Here is a 20,982-nt window from a genome sequence, read left to right on the forward strand (position 1 = left end):
CACACAGAAAGCCAAAGGCAAGGAGGATCCAGGAAAGAAAGCTGAGGAGATTTGGATAGGGGCCAGGAGAAGATATGGAAGCTTCCATCCAGGAGTGGAAATGGGATAGCTGGGCCCCACAGTGATCTGTCTGTAATTCTAGCTACTTGGGAGGCTGAGGCAGGAGGATCTCAAGTTTGAGGCCAGCCTCAGCAACTTAGGCCCTAAGCAACTTAATGAGACTCTGTCTCAAAAACTAAGAAGGGCTGAGAATATAGGTCAGTGGCAAAATATCCCTGGGTTCACTCCCCAGTACCAAGAGAGAGAACGAGAGACAGGAATGAATGTGGCAATAATGCTAAGAGCAGGTTTGGGGCAGGTTGGGAAGGGTTTGAGGTAATTACCCAGATCAGCAGCTGCTCTTCCACATTTTTTCCTGGCTGGCTGACCCTAGGGCAAAGCCCCAAGGTCGTTGCTTGTGTATAATGCACCGGGGCAGCCAGCTAAAGGAGAGTTTGGGAGCTAACCCAAATCTGTGCTTTATGTGGCATTGGGGCTAGTACTACTTCCCTTCCAGACCAAAACCACATTTTTCTAATTTGCAGAAAAGTACATTTGGTCTGTGACTGCAGAATGGGCAAGAATTTCCCCAAACCTCCTCTCGTATTAGTGGTAATATCATTTTTTCCTCTATAATTTGGCTATAATTTTAGCCATTGTCACTTGGTTGAAACATGTTTATTTCTCTTACACTCAACAATCTGTTTGTAGATGTTTTTCCCTGTGGGTGACAAACCTATTCCCCAGTGATATACAGAGTCTTTATAAGAGAAGAATTGGCACTTTGGTCCCCATTTCATGGTGCTTAGCTGACTGGACAGATCATGAGGAATGTGCATGTGATAGTCAAAGGGCAAAGAAGCAGTTTTCAGGGTTGTGTAAGTGCTTCCTGGTATCAGAAATGAACTTCTGAGTCCTCATGACAAGGCAAGAACAACCATAAATACTCAGGAGCCCTGTATCTCACATGTGATCTGTATATCAGCACCTTCTTCATGTATGGAACAAATTTATCAGAAAACCTTTAATATAGTGTGGAAAACTGTAGGTGACCCAGGTCAGAGTATGATCCAGCTGTTGGAGGAGGCTCTGTGGGACCCTGGAGGGTGGAGCTTTTAGGAGAATAGATTGTAGAAAACAAAAACAAAACCACCCAGATGATCTAGCACCAGGGCTTGGAATTTGAGACCAGCAGCCCTCTTCCTGTTCTTCTTATCTATCATTGAACACTTATTAGGCACACATTTTGTGGGCATGCAGGACAGAGGTGTACTAAGATATCACATGTAGAACTGGACCATTCAACATGTCAGTGTTGTCAAAACTCTGCCCACTAAGGCTTCGTCTTGAGAGCTGCCTTCCTGGTGGAGATTTCCAAGTAGATGCTAACACTGGACCTCCTAGGAGAAGAGGCCATGGCCAGGGTGATCAGGAAGCCAGGCAGTGTTTTGTGTAGGGTGGTTTATAAATCCAATTTGACCTTTGGTACTTGAGGCAGTTAGTATTGGTTTAGCTCCTCTTAATGGCCAGATAATTCAACCTTTGAGGGAGCCAGCCCCTTGAGGTTCTTCAAGAATGAACCCCAATGATTTGGGAAACAGAACTGTGCAAGGATGCAAGTTCAGGAATTTATGGATTCATTTAGAAACTAAATATTTTGAAGAAGTGAAGGCAATGAACCTTAAAACTCCAACAATTCCCAGTTCTCACTTGCTTTCTTCCTGTTTGTTTCTGCCAGTAAGTTACAGAGAGGAAAGACATAAAGGGTTTCCACATAGTCTCTGAGGGTAGAGCAGACTTCTCCAGCAGGAGAGGAAGGTGAAGCTGAGAGACTGGGCATGTCAAAGCACCCAGTTGCTGCTTTCAAAGAGGGCACTTACCCCAGTGTTAGAGGCCTGGGCCAGGCAGTAGGGTTTTTCTGTTTTAGGGCAAGCGAGTGCTGAATTTTTTTTTCAAGTTGTAGATGGACACAATCTCTTTATTTTATTTATTTATTTCTATGTGGTGCTGAGGATCAAACCCAGAGCCTCACACATGGGGCAATCGCTCTGCCACTGAGCTACAGCCCCAACCCTGAGTGTTAGATTTTACTGGATATTTCCCTTGTATCACAGTGAGGGAGTGGAGGGAAGAATCCGAGCTCCCCCAACCACTCCATAGGCTCCATTCCATAAGCACATATTCATCTTGCTGGGATGACCCCACTCCACTGCCCAGTGGGGAAGAAATTATGTTGCTTTAAAAGATGGACTCATGGGGCTGGGGATGTGGCTCAAGTGGTAGCGTGCTCGCCTAGCATGCATGAGGCACTGGGTTCGATTCTCAACACCACATAAAAATGAAGTGAAGATGTTGTGTCCACCTAGAATTAAAAAAATAAATATTAAAAAAGTGATACTTAAAAAAATAATAAAATAAAAGATGGGCTCAGATGCCAGTAATACTTCAAATACATGTGCTATCTCAATTCCACCTGAAAATATGAGCTATAAAGTTGAGACCAATGTGCTTGAGATCTTAGGCCTTTGGGGATAATTTGTATTTTGGAGTTTTTAGGTGAAAATTTTTAATTAGGGATTTTTTTTATAAGAATAATGTCCAGGGCCTGGGGCTGGAGCTCAGCAGTAGAGCGCTCGTCTCGCATGTTGAGACCCTGGGTTTGATCCTCAGCACCACATAAATAAAAAAATAAAAAGGTATTGGTGTCCACCTACAACTAAAAAAATATTTAAAGAAAAAAAATAATATCCATTTATGCTAGAACATTCTTAGAGTCTCAATTGACCCTGCCTAGTATGTGAAGGATCTGATTAACCATCTGATTAATCTTCTTTGTGGATACGTGAAGGTGTAGCTTTACCCATGCTGTACATGCTACCTGTCCATTAGTCTCCTAGTAGCCCTCAACTCTCATGGTACTGTGGTGCTTGTGTTCACCTAGCAGTTGCATGCTATGTCACAATGCCCTGTTTCATTTGCCTTGCTGTATATTGTCATAGGCATTTTATCATCTCATCTCATCACAGAAGAAGGGTGAGTGCAGTACATGAAGATATTTTGAGAAACAACATTCACATAACATTTATTACTGCCTATTATTATACTGAAAGGTTAATAAAATAGGTACTTGTCACTCTGTTTTTCTATATGCTTAACAGAACACTGTTGAAATCTTGTTCCCAGGATGTGTTGTCCCCAACTGTGAACTGTTTGCTAATCTTGTTCCCAGGAAGTGCTGTCCCCAACTGCCAAACTGCAGGATGCACTCCCTCACTCGGTTGCAGGCAAACTGCTCACTCGCCCTGACCCATCAATGAACTTCCCTCCCTGCCCTCTCCAAGAAAAGTATATAAGCTCTGCTCAAGCAGTTCTCAGGGCTCTATCTCTCTTTGCTATAGAGAGCTCGGGCCCCAGCATGCTGGTCTCCAAATAAACCCACCCTTCTGCTTTTGCATAAGACAGTCTCTTGTGGTCTCTTACTCCGACCTTCCGCCGGACCCTTACATTTGGTGCATGGGCCGGGAATTGCGCATCGCCGGACAGGGAGACCTCAACAAGACTCCTTTAGGGGGGTAAGTAAGGTGCCTTATCTTCTTCTTCTTCTCCTCCTCCTCCTTCTTCTCCTTCTTGTTTTTCCTTTGCGATCGCTTGAGTCTGGTTTTGGGCTGGAGAGCGTGAACTCTCAGGGCCTTCTGGTTTTGGGCTGGAGAGCGTGAGCTCTCAGGGCCTTCTGGTTTTGGGCTAAAGAGCGTGAGCTCTCAGGGCCTTCTGGTTTTGGGCTGGAGAGCGTGAGCTCTCAGGGCCTTCTGGTTTTGGGCTGGAGAACGTGAGCTCTCAGAGCCTTCTGGTTTTTCTGGTTTTCTGATTTTGGGTTGGCAGAGTGTGGTTGTCAGCGGAGAGCGTGAGCTCCCCTGGCGGTGGTGGATAGACGTGTCCCTGAAGCCACAGACCACGTCTCCTCAAGGGACGCTTTGGGAGACTCTGGGGGGGACGGAAGTGCCCCCATCTGGGAGGGACAAGGTGCCCTCATCTGTATTCTGCTGCCAACCCGTCTGGTCTTGCCGGCAACTATTCTTTCTCACAGGTTGAATTCACTGTCTATTTTTAATCTTTGCCTCTGAACTTGTGTTACACGTTTATTGTTTAGTGTGTGTCCGTGTTAGTGTCACGTTTGTATTGTCCCTGTCTTTGTTCAAGTAACTTTCATTATGGGACAGAGTCATTCACTGGACTGAAGTCCGCATAAGGACTCAGAATCTTTCTTTTTCAGTAAAACACCGGACCTGGCAGACTCTCTGTGCCACAGAATGGCCCGCTTTTGGAGTTGGATGGCCTCCAGAAGGATCTTTCTACTCCCCACTAATTTGAAAAGTCAGAAATATTGTCTTTGTCTTTCAGCCGGGGCCACATAGCCATCCAGATCAACAGCCGTATATCTTAACTTGGCAGGACCTTTGTGAATCTCCTCCTCCACCCTTTGTTCTCCCTGAGTCTCAAGATTTGACTCTGCTGGACTCTCCTCCCTTTCCTTAACCCCTGCCTTCGTTCCCCAACCCCCAACACCCTCTAAGTGATTCCCCTGATGCTGACTCAGGTTCTCCACCATTGAAGGAGGTTAAACAAGCCCAGCACCCTCCAGATGACTTCCCTGAAGCACACATAGCCCCTCCTCCCCTGGAGGAAGCTGGCCCGGCTAAAGGAACTTGCCGGCAGCAAATGATTAAAAACCCTGAAGCCCCCGTGATACTTCTTCCCCTCCGTCCTCATGGGCCAATGATAGAGGATGACCATGATGGAGAAATGCAAGTCTACCAGTATTGGCCTTTCTCCTCTTCAGATCTATATAACTGGAAAAATAACAATCCCCCTTTTTCCGAGGACCCCACCCTGCTCACAGGTCTGATCGAGTCATTGATGTTTTCACACCAGCCTACTTGGGATGACTGCCAACAACTCTTAGGCACTCTCTTCATGACAGAGGAGTGAGAGAGAGTCCTCCTGGAAGCAAGAAAAAATATCCTCGGACCAGATGGGCGACCAACACAACTTCCCAACATAATCGAAGCTGACTTCCCCTTGAACTGACCCAACTGGGACCCCAACACCTTTGAAGGTAGGGAGCATCTGTCCACTTATTGCCGGGCTCTAATAGTGGGTCTCCAAGCAGCCGCTAAACGGCCAACTAATTTGACCAAGGTAAGAGAGATTATTCAAGGGCCTAATGAATCACCCTCTATGTTTCTAGAGAGAATTATGGAGGCATATAGGAGATATACTCCTTTTGATCCTCAGGCAGAGGATCAAAAGGCATCTGTCACGATGGCCTTTAATGGGCAAGCTGCCCTGGATATTAAAAAAAGGTTATAACGCTTAGATGGATTACAAGATATGACTTTAAGAGATTTAGTCAGAGAAGCTGAGAAGGTATACTATAAGAGAGAAACTGAGGAAGAGAAGTGAGCAAAGGGAGGATGAAAGAAACAAAAGACAGACTGAGGCATTGAATAAGGTCCTGGTTACAACAACAAATAGGCCAGAAGTTAGGAGACAGGGAGACAGAAAGGGATACCTGGGCCCATGCCAAAAGCCACATCTGGCCTCAGATCAATGTGCCTACTGTAGAGAAAAAGGACACTAGGTCAAAGAGTGACCTAGAGAGAAACAGCCACGCCAACCAGCCATTCTAACTTTGGAGGATGACTAGGAAAGTCAAGGCTCGGATCCCCTCCCCGAGCTCAGGGTAACTTTTGAAGTGGAGGGGACCCCAATAAACTTTGAAGTGGATACAGGGGCAATATACTCAGCCCTTAAGGCCCCATTGGGCCCTCTATCAACTAAAAGGTCTCTAATTCAAGGGGCTAACGGCAGTAAATATCAGGCTTGGACAACTAAGAGGACCATGGACCTGGGAAAAGGAAAAATCCATCACTCTTTCCTAGTGATCCCAGAATGCCCAGCCCCATTGATGGGCAAAGATCTGCTCACCAAATTCCGGGCCAGAATAACTTTTAACCCTGAAGGCCCCCAAATGAAATTTCTAAATCCTTCAGTAAAAACTCCTATAGTCATGGCTTTAACTATGTCAATAAAAAATGAACATCAACTCTTCACACCCCCCCAAGACTGATCAAACAGGCAAGCTATCCCAGAAATGGATAACAGATTACCCAGATGCCGGGGCAGAAACTGCTGGGTTAGGCCTCGCCGTAAAACAACCTCCAATAATGGTGGAGTTAAAAACCTCAGCCTCCCCAATTAATATTAAACAATATCCTCTGAGCAAAGAAGCTAAAGATGGGATAAGGTCCCATATTCAGAAATATCTGGCCTTAGGGGTCCTAAGGCCCTATCAATCGGCCTGGAACACTCCCCTGTTACCAGTAAAAAGCCAGGAACTGGGGACTATCGCCCTGTTCAAGACCTAAGAGAGATCAACAACAGAGTGCAGGACATTCACCCCACAGTACCTAATCCGTACAATCTGCTTAGCACCCTGAACCCTGAACGAAAATGGTATACTGTCCTGGGCTTAAAAGATGCTTTCTTTTGCTTGCCTCTGCATAAAGATAGTCAATTGCTGTTTGCTTTCAAATGGGTAAACCCAGAAACTGGAACGACTGATCAACTAACTTGGACCAGACTCCCACAGGGGTTCAAAAACTCCCCCACTCTCTTTGATGAAGCCCTCCACAGAGATCTCAACAACTTCAGAACTACGCACCCCGAAGTCACCCTGCTTCAATATATGGATGACCTACTACTGGCAGCCGATACCAAGGAAAACTGTGAGTCTGGGACCCAAGCACTATTATCCGAGCTTGCTCAACTCAGGTATAGAGCTTCTGCCAAAAAGGCCCAAATTTGCCAGCAAGAAGTAATCTTTCTGGACTATTCCCTTAGGGGCAATAAATGATGGCTCACTAAGCCCAGAAAACAAACCGTTGTGCAGATACCACCCCCATCTAACAAGAGGGCAAATGAAAAAGCTAAATTGGCAGCCCTAAACAGAGTAACCATGTTAACACTTTCCATACGGAGGAAATATGAGTCAGAAGATTTAACTACATCAGAGCACCCCGAAAACTTAACATCTGAGGACACTGACACTGAACTCCTTGACAACACTGAACCCAACTTGCAATTTCAGAAAGCCCTACACTACGTTAAAAATGTACATCAACTCACTCACCTTGGTTCAAAGAAACTGCAGGCATTCCTAAAAGATCAAGAACAGAGTTTTCCACTAACCGGCTCACAGCAAAAGGAAAAAACTGAACGGGTAATAAAAGTCTGTCGGGTCTATCAATTGGTTAATGCTTACCCCTCCAAGCTTCCTATAGGAAGACGTCTTCGAGGAACCAGACCAGGACAATTCTGGGAAGTGGACTTTACTGAAATTAAGCCAGCAAGGTATGGACTTAAATATCTCCTAATCTTTGTAGATACATTTTCAGGATGGAATGAAGCCTTCCCCGCAAAAAAGAAACGGCACAAATGGTGGTCAAGAAGATCCTAGAAGATATTTTTCCAAGATACAACCTGCCTAAGGTAATAGGGTCTAATAATGGACCGGTGTTCGTGGCCCAGGTAAGTCAGGGGTTAACCAGGACCCTGGGGATTAATTGGAGGTTACATTGCACTTATAGACCCCAGAGCTCAGGACAGGTAGAAAGAATGAATAGAACCATTAAAGAGACCTTGACAAAATTAAGCTTGGAGACCGGCATAAAAGATTGGACTATGCTCCTGCCTTATGCACTGTTTCATGCAAGAAAAATGCCCTCTGTTTCTTTGTGTAACCTCACCCCCTATGAAATTCTCTATGGTGCCCCTCCTCCAATAAGGGACCTGACCCCAACTCTAAGACCTAACGATTCTTTTCACACCCCCTTGCTTGACAGACTTAAAACTTTTGAAAAAACTCAGTGATGCCTATGGAAACAGCTGGCCACTGCCTACCAACTTGGGAATGAAGGAACTCCACACCGATATCAAGTGGGAAACTTCATCTATGTAAGACAATATCAGGTGTCATCCCTAGAACCCCGCTGGAAAAGACCATACCAGGTGCTACTTATAACACCTAAAGAGGTAAAAGTAAATGGAATCACTTCCTGGATCCATGCCTCTCATCTCAAGCCTGCGCCCTGTCCAGATTCTGGTTGGAAATTGAAAAAGACTGGTAACCCTCTCAAATTGCGTATTCGCCGTGTGGATAAGGCTATAGACTCTCCCCTTGACCACCAGTGGTCCTAACCCTCATCAGCCCGTACAACAGTGATGGCTAATCTCAAATCATGTCAGCTGGCTATAGGTCTTTCCTATTGAGATAACCCTGATGAAAAAGATCCCACTAAAATTCCATTAAATCCCTTCCATACCAGATAATAGAAACAAACATTATGGATGTAGAGACACTCGAGCCAGATGTAGGTTGGTTAACCTAGATTACTATGTTTGCTCGGCGGACTATCAAAGCCACAAACAGTCACAGCTATGTTGGGGAAAAACCGACTTCTTCTGTAAGTCATAAGGATGTAAACATACAGGGGCTACCTGATGGAACCCAAACCTCCGCCGGTTCTCAGACCATTGCCCCTTGCTGAAGTAACAGGTACTGAGGTATCTCTCCACCCATTCACTCCTCTCTTCTCCTGTCAATGTCCACACCGGGTCCCACCAGGTCCTCCTACCAGCTAACCCAAAGCTCCAACCAGCTGAGGAGAGCCCTCAGACCCCTATCCGAGATGTAATGAAAATGGCCTTTAAAGTTGCTTTGTCATCACTGAAAACAGGTTACTAAAAATTTAAAGTCCCTCACAGGCTTTTTGGGATACTCACTCCAGTCTTCCCCTCTGCTCTACCTGTTCTAGTACTCGAGTTTTTGTTGCTAGGAAAATCCCAAACCCCTTTCCCATTATTCTTTTACATCTCTCCTTCCTCATTCTCAGATCCATGGAGCTGCTCTCAGCACCGCCTTCCCCGTCCTCCCCCTCTGTACCAGGCCCACAAAACTGACCTTCTTCAGAAGTCTTCACTATGGCTGACTTTAGGACTTTCAGCAAAAGAGTCCCTATAAAAGAGTTCAGTATAGATAAACTTCCTCTTTTCATATTGCCCTGTTCTACTTGGCCACTGACTGAAAAAATCAGCACTCCTAAGCTAGACACCCCCTTACTAGTTTTTCACAAAATATGTGAACAAGGCCTCTGGCCTTGAGCTGGGGCTTCACAGAGATGGCTACATTTCTAAGATAAAAAAGTTATCAATTGGGCTCCATGGTAACAGCTGGCAAGGAAAAAAAAGAAAAAGTTCTCCCCCTCCCAGGTGTCCTTGAAAAGTTAACTTGCCCAGAACAGAGAAAGAAAAAAAAAAAAAAAAAAAAAACAGAAACAAAAACTGCTTTTTGTAAACTTCTGCAGACTGGAAACTTCTGAGTCCCTTCCCTTACATGTTGAGTACAAAATTCTAAAACTACCTAAACTTGGGTTACAAGAGATTAATTGATTACAACAGAAGCAATGCCCTCTGAATCCGGTTGCAACCAAATAAGACTGTTTCCCTGTCTTCAGTGCTATCTTAGGTGCCTTGCCTTGCCCGTCCCTGCAACAGTATAATTCTATATACTTAAACATTATTTATGTTTTCATAAAATGGTCAACAGATATGATTAATTATGTAATGGTGCAGATGTTTCCCAGAATGCTCTATCATGACGCAGGTTCATTTAAAGATCAAATAAGGGGACATACAACCTGGTTCCGCTGGGAACCTGTAGCCCTCACTCTAGCCATCTTATTAGGAATGGGAATTGCTGTAGGGGTGAACACAAGGACTACTGCCCTGGTGCGTGGGACGCAACAAATGACCCAATTAGAAACAGCAATGGACCAAAACTTAAAGATATTAGAAACCTCCATCACAGCTTTACAGGAATCTTTAACCTCTCTCTCTGAAGCTGTTTTACAGAACAGGCGAGGGTTGAACCTCCTCTTCATGAGAGAAGAGGGCCTTTATGTTGCATTAAAGAAAAATTGTTGTTTTTATGTCGACCATACTGGAATTGTAAAAGAATCTATGAGTAAACTAAGAAGACGCCTTGAAGAACGTCAGAGAGAGAAAAAAAACCCCAAAAAGGATGATATGAGTCTTGGTTCACACAGTCCCCCTAGTTAACTACGCTTTTATCAGCCTTGGCCGGTCCTCTAATAATTCTTATATTGTTGCTAACATTAGGACCCTGTTTGCTCAACCGTGTAGTTTCCTTTCTCCAATCCCAAAATTGGACAAGTCAAACTTATGGTAATCAGACAACAATATACCCCACTAGCAGACACAGAATGTGACACCCCCCAATGATCACTTTTATGATTAAAAGTAGCCAGAAAAAGAAGTGGGGAATGAAAGGTTAATAAAATAGGTACTTGTCACTCTGTTTTTCTATATGCTTAACAGAACACTGTTGAAATCTTGTTCCCAGGATGTGTTGTCCCCAACTGTGAACTGTTTGCTAATCTTGTTCCCAGGAAGTGCTGTCCCCAACTGCCAAACTGCAGGATGCACTCCCTCACTCGGTTGCAGGCAAACTGCTCACTCGCCCTGACCCATCAATGAACTTCCCTCCCTGCCCTCTCCAAGAAAAGTATATAAGCTCTGCTCAAGCAGTTCTCAGGGCTCTATCTCTCTTTGCTATAGAGAGCTCGGGCCCCAGCATGCTGGTCTCCAAATAAACCCACCCTTCTGCTTTTGCATAAGACAGTCTCTTGTGGTCTCTTACTCCGACGTTCCGCCGGACCCTTACAATACTTGTTCTCTTTTATTATTATTGTTAATCTCTTATTGTGCCTAATTTATTAATTAAACCTTGTCATAGGTACATATAGCAAAAAGCATACATAGGGTTTAGTACTTTCCATAGTTTCAGGTATCCCTGAGGATCTTGGAATGTGTCCCCTGGAGATAAGGGGAACTACCGTACTCTGCCACATAAGACTCATACTCTAGTCCATCTGTTCAGGAGGATGTCAAGTCCAATGTTTCAGGTCATTTATGGCCACTTAGCTTAAAATTCCTGACTGGCCAGCTGAGCACTCTGCCAGGAACTCCATCAAGACCATCAGAACAATTGGCTCTGCCCTACACACTCCTGCAGGCAGATAGCTCCATTGCTAAAGGACACTAGATTCCTCTTCCATCCCCATTCTTCTCTGCCAGCCTCATAATATAGCAATGCGTTTCATCAAAGGAAAATTCAGTTCCTGGCTTGAGCATCTGCTCGGCTTGCATCTTGATTCTTATCTGGCTCATGGCTGCCCTCCCTTAGCTGAGCAATGTGAGCCTGTGGCCTTTTTAATGCACCACTTGTTTAGGGAATTTGGTAGTATGACCCTGATGCAAAGATGCTTAATTGCAATTGCATATTTAATTGGCCTCTTGTTCTACCCATGAGGCCCAAGCGAGCTTTTAGACATTTCTAATCTTGAAAAAGTTTCCTATTTTATTTGAGAAGAAACAGTAGGCCTGTTTTTTTGTTGCAAAGGAAATTTTGTAGCTATTCCTTTTTTTTTAAGAGAGAGAGAGAATTTTTAACATTTATTTATTTTTTTTAATTTTCGGCAGACACAACATCTTTGTTTGTATGTGGTGCTGAGGATTGAACCCAGGCCGCATGCATGCCAGGCGAGTGCGCTACCACTTGAGACACATCCCTAGCCCTATTCCTTTGTTTTTAATGAAATCATTATCAGTATGTATTTTTAGTGTATTGGTTCATCCTCATTATAGAAATAATGAATAAGCCAGAAGAGTGTCATCCCAGTTGCATGGGATGGCCACAAAGAATAATCCTTCATACATCAAGAAAGACACTCTGCTTTTCCTCCAAAATCTTTTTTTGTTGTTGTTGAACTGAGGATTGGAACCAGTGCTCACACATGCTAGGCAATCACTTTACCATTGAGCTACATCCCCAGACCTTCTTATTTTTTTGAGCCAGGGTCTTGCTAAGTTGCCCAGGTTGGCCTTGAACTTGTGATCCTTCTGCCTCAGGCCCTCCAAGTAGTTGGGTATATGTCATTGTTCCCAGCTTGCAACATCAGTTTTCATGGTAGAGTCCTATGAATAGGCAGAGTTTTTTTTTAATTCTTCAATAACCTAGGTCTTATAAATATCTAATCTGAACTTTTTAATACATATAATATACAACTAAAAAAATCAGTCATGACAAGATTTAAGGGTCCCTAAAAGTGTTTCCAGATAATCGTCACAATATGTGTGTGTGTGTCTTCCTCAAACCCAAAGACTCAGGCTCAGGTTGTGGCTCAGTAGTGAGGTGCTTTCCTAGCATGTGTTAGGCACTGGGTTCAATCCTCAGTACCACATAAAAATAAATAAGTAAAATAAAAGTATTGTGTGTGTCCATCTACAACTAAAAAAAATTTTGTAAATAAAATTTTAAAAAATTCTAAAGACTGAACCTGTTCACATTTCTGACCTTAATCTGCTGCCACCTGTGTTGCTGCCTACAATTCTCAGCAGAACACACCCAGCCCATCCTTCCTGCCTACTCCTACCCACCGCCAGGACACACACTCAAGTCCTAGTTTCCTCTCTCCCTTCCTCCTGCCCTTCCTTCTTCCTTCCTTCCTATGTAGGTTTTACTAATTCACTTGAGGAAACAGAGCTTTTGAAAAATGCTAAGCAGAAGTGAAATTATAGGCATCCCTGGAATCTCACCATGTCCTCCTGGTGTTATTTCTGGGCAAAGCACACACATTCACCAGACTGCTGGTTTGGAATCCTTGGGAGTCTTTCCCAGGAACACGATGCGTGTTTGTCCTGAAAACATATCATAGCTTTACTCAAGCCATAGTGATGAGGTCTCACTGTCAGCATAGTCTAACACCTACTAGAAATTCGACCTTAGGCAAGTGACTTAAACTTTCTGTGCCTCAGTTGTCTCATCTGTGAAGTGGGGATAAGCAGAATGTTTGCCTTGTAGAGTGTGAGGACCAAGTCAGCTAACATACAGAATCTAGGTAAACATGGTAAACACCAGGGAAGAACATAAGCTATTATTACTTTTAAAAATCCAGAAATGTTTTGAAGGAAATTCCTTTGGTTTGCAGATACCTTTAACTCCTGGAGAATCAGGTGGAACAACAGGAATCGTGTAAGGCCATAGTGCTTCCATCTTAAAGGTACTGCTGAATACCTCCCAAAGGCATAGAACATCAAATTAAGCTTCACCCCTGGCTTGACATTTTTCATATTTAATGTAGGTGGTCTTTGCAAAATAAAATAAGAAAGCACTACAGTGGGGCTGTAAGCAGTGGAAACATGGCTTCTGACCCAAACCATAAAGCAAAGAAGGTTGCCTTCCCAGTCAGAGAGGCCAGGGCAGCTCTAGGGATGAACACTGATTCTCCAAGTCAGAGGAGGTCTTGTGCTTCACTACTCTCGGCATTTACCATTTCTAGAAGTTCTGAGGAAGTGTTTCTTCATCCTTCTGCCAGTTGCTCTCATTTGTAATATGAAGAATGAAAAAAATATAACTCTACCAGTGAGTCTCATTTTATTACCTAACAATGTTATCAGCAGTATACTCTAAACAGCATAACCAACAGCTAGATAGAGCTACCATTTGGGTTTCCCAAATTGAGTGAAGCTAAGAATAGTATTCTTTCTTTTATTCAACCCAATGAAATCTTTTTTTTTATTAAAATATCTTGATTATAGATACCTGAAGTACATCTTTGAAGATTTCCTTTGAGGATTTTCTGACTGGAGGCCTTCATAACTTTAAAAATATATCATAAAGCTGGTACTTCCTCAAAGACTTCTGGGTGCAATCAAGCATGTTGACAGGCATTTTGAAGAGGCCCTCTTTGCTCACTGTGATGGGGAAGCCTGACCAAGTAGGTTGGAAGTTGCTTGGTATAACACTTATGGGGAGAGTCAGCTTTGAGGGCATGTGGCATGGACATGGGCCTCCCTACATGGGGTCCATGCTGTGCTCCAAAGTGGGCCCTGGGCAGAAGACAGCTCACTCGGGACTGGTTCCTTGGAGGCTGGCACACTGCTTGCTCTGCAGCCTCAACTGTTACATGAATTAACCTTTTGGAGACTTCCTGGTGAATCTGCCCCTCTTTTTTATTGTTTTTTTAGTTGTAAATGGATCTTTTATTTTATCTATCTATCTATTTATATGAATTATGAGGATTGAAGCCAGGGCCTCACACATGCCAGGCAAGAGCTCTATACCACTGAGCCACAGCTCCTGTCCCTGAATCTGCCCCCTCTTATCTGAAATCTTTCTAATTAAGTATTCAAGTGTCATCTTGGAGCAAAACATCATCTCCATGGATACTCAATTTGTACCCAAATAAGTGGTCGCTGCCAAGAACAGGTAAAACAATGACCATTATGTATTTTCTGTCGAGTAGTGTGTAAAAGGACTTTTTGTTTTCATGAATGTAAGTAAAATAAATCTGTCAGGGCCCTGCACGGAATTTTACTGCTAGTTACCAAGAGTGTGTTTGACTTGGACTGGATTTTTAAACTGTTTTTATATAGAATTTTACTTGAGTTTTTAACTGTAGTTAGACTACGCTGACAGTGAGACCTCATCACTATGGCTTGAGTAAAGCTGTGATATGTTTTCAGGACAAACACGCATCGTGTCCCTAGGAAAGACTCCCTCACCAACAAGGACAGTTATTTTATTTGGCTGTAGGGAATTAAGCAGGTACGTTTGACTTGGTTTTGATTTCAGATCATTCTAGCATGTGCATGAAAGATGAGCTGCGGTGTAGGAAAAGGGAAGCTGGAGTAGGGACCAGTTTCCGCCACGGCAGTGGCCCAGGCAAGCAGAGATGGGGCTGTGGGCTGCTTGGGGTAGAGGGAGCTGAGGATGGGTTCACAAGATTGATCAACGGGGTGTGGTCCTGGAGAGGAGTGCAATGCCAAGACAGTTTCTTACTGGCATGGACACTTCGCACAGAGGAAGGTAACCTAGGGTAAAAGCAGATGTTCAGAAGAAACAACGCCCATCATTTTAGACATTTGAAGCACCTGGGACTTCTATTTGATGGAGAGTCAGCATGTGGGTGGAAATGGAGCTAGAGAGACTAGGTAGCAGTGGAAGGACAGGGAAGAAACAAGGCCACATTGAAGGCCACTGTCACTTAGTGATACAGGTGAAGCAGAGGGATGTAGGAAAGAAAGGAGAAAGAAAAGAACCAGGAGATAATGGAGCCCCACAGGCCAGTGCAGGTGTGATTTAATGTTAAATTACTCCCGCCTACAGACACAAGGCCCTAGTGCCTGCTCATTCCCCTCCAAGAAGTGGTTTCCTGGGAGTCTTTGCAGCATTGCCCTGGCATCTCACCCACAGGATTCTCAGGCTTCTCTGGGTGAGGTACTTTCCGCTGGGCATGGTGGACCATTCTCCAGCCATGTGGCCATGGCTCCTCCCCACTCTGCCATTCCTAATCCTGCTTTGCTGGTGGCCACCTGAGCAATCAGTGCCCTAGAATTTCACAGTGGCCTGTGACAGTGAGGGTGTGGTTCCCTCCCTTAAGTCACAGTGTCTTAGAGAGAGGTGTGTTATTTTTTGGAGGGATTCTCAAAGCTTGGAGTATTTATTGGGGGAAGATTCTAGAAGCATCCACTACACTATTTAAAATCCTACTTCTTTCCAGTGAATCTGTCTTGCTTCCTGAATAGTTTGTCTTGGTTCCTTTTCTCAGAATATGCTCTTCTGCATGGTCTGTGTGAGTGACTTCTAGGGGAAGACACTCCTATTGCCTTGATATGCGGAGAGCCACTAAGCAGTGGCCCTGGCTTGCATTCCATCTCATGGGCTCCTTGGACCCATGCTGTCCTCTGTCATGCTGTTCTGTTACTCATGGACACTAGGGGCCACACGGAGCAAGCTGAGCTCTCCTCCACACAGGACAGGGGCTGGGGGTGGGAGAAGGGACTTGTCCTTCTCTGTCAGACACTACCCGAGTCATAGAACACCATGGGAAGGGAAGATTTGGAGACGGGAAAAGCAGACAGCTCTTTCCAGGGGCAAAGGTCGTGAAGGAAAAGAAAAAAGACAGTTGGTTGCTGTCGCACATCATGAAATTTAGGAACTTTGGTTCCCATGTTTTAAAGATGGGAGAAATTTTAATCAAAGTCAACTTATAATTTAACTGTGTCTTTGATTTACTCTCCCCTCTGTGTAGTCCAGTTGTTTTTCTTCTGTTGTTTGGTATGAGATCACATCAAATATATAGTGACATTCTATGATTTGCACAAGTCCAAGTGCTCCAGCCTCAGCCACTTGGAACTCTTCAGCCTGTTTTCCTGTCCTGGGAAGGAGGAGTTGTCAGCCACAGATGGAGGTGGTTGGATAGAGGGTGGGACCCTCTAGCAGGAACAGGGTCTTTAGCCCCATAAAAGCCAACATGAGAGCAGTTGCATTAGGGCCCCATGGGTTTGTGTTATCTGACACTAGGAGTGGACCTGCCAGCTGCCCAGTGGGCTCACAGGAGAGAGCCTCTCTGGCTGACACCACCAGCCTCTTCTCCCCCCACCTTCCCTGCTCCTCTCCGCTGCCCACTCAGACCCCTGCAGTCTCTGCCTCACTTGCCACTTTGCGAACAGCTTCAATCTTGTTCAGTCCTGTTTTTTTCAATTGGGATATAGTTCATGTAACATGAAATTCACCACTTTTACTATTTTAAGTTGTTCCATTCAGTGGCTTTAATATTTTCACAATGCTGTGTCCCCACCATTACCTAATTCCAGTACACTTTAGCTTTAATCTCTTGAGCCCGGAAGATAAATGAAAGGGGGTGGACCTCATCAAAAGAAATAAAAGTTCCCCACACAGAGGATCCACAGTTTGGTGAGTAAATCCCCTCATTTTTTATTTTCTATTTGTAACATTTTTTCCCCTTCTCAGAGGCTATAAAATTGTAATGAACTGTTTTGCTTTGCTGGCATTATTTATTTATTTATTCCACTCATTCTGTGTATTTAGCATCTCTTCTAGGCCAGGCACTCAGTGCTAGCAAGAGGTAAGTAAGATGAGGTAAATAAGCGAACGAGGCCCCTGTGCTCTGGGGTTTGTAGTCTTAACAGGGACCACAGATAGTAATCAAGCAATGGTTATCACAGGGATAACAGAAAGACTCCCCAGTCTAGGGGTCAAGTGCAGTTTCCCTGAGAAAGCAGTAATGAGGTGAGAGCTGGGGGTGGAGCAGGCTTAGCCAGAGAAGGACAGTGTGAGTGTAGCTGGGGCAGGAGGAGGACACCTGAGTGTGGACTGGGCAAAAGAAGTAGCCTTTGGTGATGCCTTCAGCAGGAAAGAGAATGCTGGCCGTGGGGACCCAGAGGTATAGGGTGGCTGAAGCATTGAGAACTACAGGGGAGTGGAGCAAGATGGCACCAGGTGATGGAGGCAGGGGGTACCCTGAACCCATGTTGATGATTTAGGATCTTATCTTCAAAATGGGAATCTACTGGTTGGTTAGTGCTGAGGATGACAGGATCCACCAACTGTGTGGAGACCAGCTGGGAGGTCACTATATGGTGGGAAACTATGGTTGCTTGGGTTATGATGGCAGCCTTAAGGTTGGAGAAGAGGGAATGGATTTAAGAAGTGATTAGGAGATAAAATATATGGAAGGAGAGTGAAATCTTTATTTATTTACTTATTTTAGTTGTAGGTGAACACAATAACTTTATTTTTTTTAAGTAGTGCTGAGGATGGAACCCAGTTCCTCACATGTGCTAGGCAAGTGCTCTACCACTGAGCCACAACCCCAGCCCCAGAGAGGGAAGTTTTAAGGATGACTCGAGCAGGTTGGTGCAGAGAAGACAAGGAACTCTGGTGAGAAACAAGTTTAGAAGGAAGGATCTTGTGTTCAGCTTGGGAAAAAAGGAGACAGGAAATTGCTATTAGACAGGGATATCTGGCAGCTCGGAAGAGAGGCAGAGGGTAACTGAAATCACCCTTCATACCAGTGACAGTACACGAGATACTTACTGGGTGGTCATTACCTGTCTCTCCTCCTGACTCAGTACTTCTGGGCCTTGTTGTGCCCACTCCTAGACCATGTTTGCCCTGATCTTTCCAATCCTGTCTCTCCATGTCTACAGTGGCTCTCTTTAGTCTCTAGCTTCTTGAGAGTAGGTCTGTGTTGCTTATTTTTACATCCTTAGTGCTTAGGAGCATTTTAGAAACCCACCAGGTATTCAGATGATGAATGACTGACTAGCAGGACTCCCAAGTCAACAAGTGGGTTGGAATCTACATACAGCACGTGTTAGAAATAGTGGTGAACATCAGTCTTTAATTTTATAGCACCTATTATTTTAGTTAAAACAATCCTTATTTAGAAGAAAGACAAAGTCATACAGGAGATCAGAATGTAGGCAGTTTTAGAAGTACAGCACAAAGGAATATATAAACAAAGCGCCCAGGACCCGGTAGTTCAGAAGCGCCACCTTCATTGTCGCAAATGTCTTCCTTGAAGCTTTGGAGGACATGCTTCAGAGGACTGTGGTCACTAGGATGTCACCTAAGAACACAGCTTAGCTCAGGAAGTATCTAAGAAACCATCCTCTTATATTTCCAAACAGGCTGACATTTCACGTTGAATGGTTGATGGCTTAGATCTCTTCAGTTCAACTGTGGAGCTGGATTCTAGGAGGCACCCTGTCTAGACACGGCCCTAGATCCATGACCCTCCATGCCACGGGGAGGAGGAGAACAGACATGCTCTGCTTCACAATGGTCCTTTCTGACCAACCTTCCTGACCAGTAGTCCCAGCTCACAGCCCCGCATCTTGGCCACAATGCTCTCTAAACCCAGGGGAGACTAGACCCACCCTAGCCATGTGCAACCTAGTGCATGGGGTTCAGGAGAGTGCTGCTGAGTTCCCAAGGAGGAGATGGAAGAACAAATGGGGTGCTTCTCTGTCACTGCTTCCATCCCACCTTTGTGGGTGTGTGCATTTCAGTTACAAGGGCTGAAAAGAACTTCAACATGAGCAGGCCCAAAGCAGCATCTAAAAAGGAAAGGAAAAGGAGAGGAAATCTGCGTATGTTCTTGTTGAATGTGTCATGGAGGAAAGGTGCGATTCCTGCTCCAGAGAGGCAGACCATTTGCCACTTGGCATCACAGCCACCCCCCAGGTGCTAACATGAAAGGGAGAGAGACCCAACATCCACAAGCAACTGACCTTCTGTCTGCTCAGAGGGAAGGCCCATCTGAACGCCCACAGTCATTCCCAGGGCACAGGATCGCACTGAACTGAACACAGCTCTGAATGGCAGGGCGTGCAGTGCTGGGCAAGTCCAGGGGACAGGAACCCATCTCAGTTATGCTGCCCTCGTTCTGCCTGTCTGCCAAGCAGTAAAGCAACTGCAGTCTTCCTCTTCAGCAGGGCTGCCTGTAAGGTGCTGAACACGGCCCATACCCAGGCCCAAGGCTGGTGGGAGCTGGCATCTGGAAGAGTGGGTGTAGATTTTGTACTCCAGCAGAGGGCAGTGCCACATAGGTTTACTATGAAGGACCAGTGGGGGAGCAGCATCTTTTGTCTATTGCCACATGTTCTCTGTATTATTGAATAATGATTATTTAGTGTCACAAAAATGGGTGACCCCTTCTTACATTTACCTTTTGGATATAGGTGGGAGGTCCTAGGGAAGATTAAACCCTAACAATTTAAAACCTTACTATTTTAAATACCACGTGCCTCATTTTGTCTTTTTCCTCCAATATAGGCCTCCTGGTATAGATCTGTCCTGGCATGTAACGTCCACTGTGACTTCCCCTTCTCTGTTGTGTGGTACTTTGCTATTGCAACCAAACAAAACCCATATTTCCTAGAGCCTTGTCATGGAATATTACAGATGGGAGTTTTAAGGCGAGCCTGTTACTCTAACAACAAAAGGACTTCATCCCAAGCAGCTTAATTTATAGTGTGGACAATTTAACATGGATCCCTAGAACAGGATGAAGAGCAAAGCTGTGACGTGTTAATGGGCGGGCCTTTAACGACTGTTCTATTGGTCATAAAGCAATCTTCCCTTTCCACTCCCTGTGCGGTGTCAGGGCGTTATGCGATGACAGTATGTGCTTTCATAAACCGACTCTAAGTGTAGTTGTCTGGGATTCCTGCACAGTCGGCTTGTACCTGCACCTCAGTTAAGAATTCCTGTCTGGCACTTCCCCACATGACACAGATCAGAGTCTGAAAGAACTTTAGAAAATCTTAGGTTATATTTCTCTCTGCTGACACTATGATGCTAATAATTAAAAATCCTCACAAAGTCAAGGTTAACAATTCAGATGTCCATATGTGTAAATAATGATATAGGTGAAGCAAATTTGTGGGAAGCCATTTCTGACACGTAATTGGGTGGCTCCCGTTAAGGGCCTGAGGTGCTCTGGCTGTGTCAGAGCTTTCCCGGCACTTTCCTGTTGAGAGAGCCCATCCGAGTAGGGGTGTGCCTGACCACTGACCCCGGGGGCCCAATCACTGACCCTGACCTTGGAGTGCGGTCCCCCCTCAACCTTCATTGGATGGAATTTTCCCCTGAATTTCTTGTTCCCCAATAAAAGGCTACTCCCAGGCGTGTTCTCTCTCTCTCTCTCCTGCTAGCCCTGAGTAATCCTTGCTGCCCTGCTGGGCAGTTAGAGGAGGGAACCAGAGAGGTGAGCCGTCTCGGACCTGGCAATAGAAATAAGGTAACTGAGTCTGTGTGTTTTATTTTGATCTCATCTAGCTAAGTTTATGCCTAGAACCTCATTAATGAAACCATTGCGCAGGCCACATGGTGGACAAATTTATATTAATTCCCCTATTTTAAAAATTCCTTCTATCTGGGCACTTCCTCATGGAATTATAATAGGAATTTTTAAAAAAGAAGATGGCATTAAA

This window comes from Urocitellus parryii, chromosome 9 (genome assembly GCF_045843805.1).
Source record: "Urocitellus parryii isolate mUroPar1 chromosome 9, mUroPar1.hap1, whole genome shotgun sequence".
Lineage (NCBI taxonomy): Eukaryota > Metazoa > Chordata > Mammalia > Rodentia > Sciuridae > Urocitellus > Urocitellus parryii.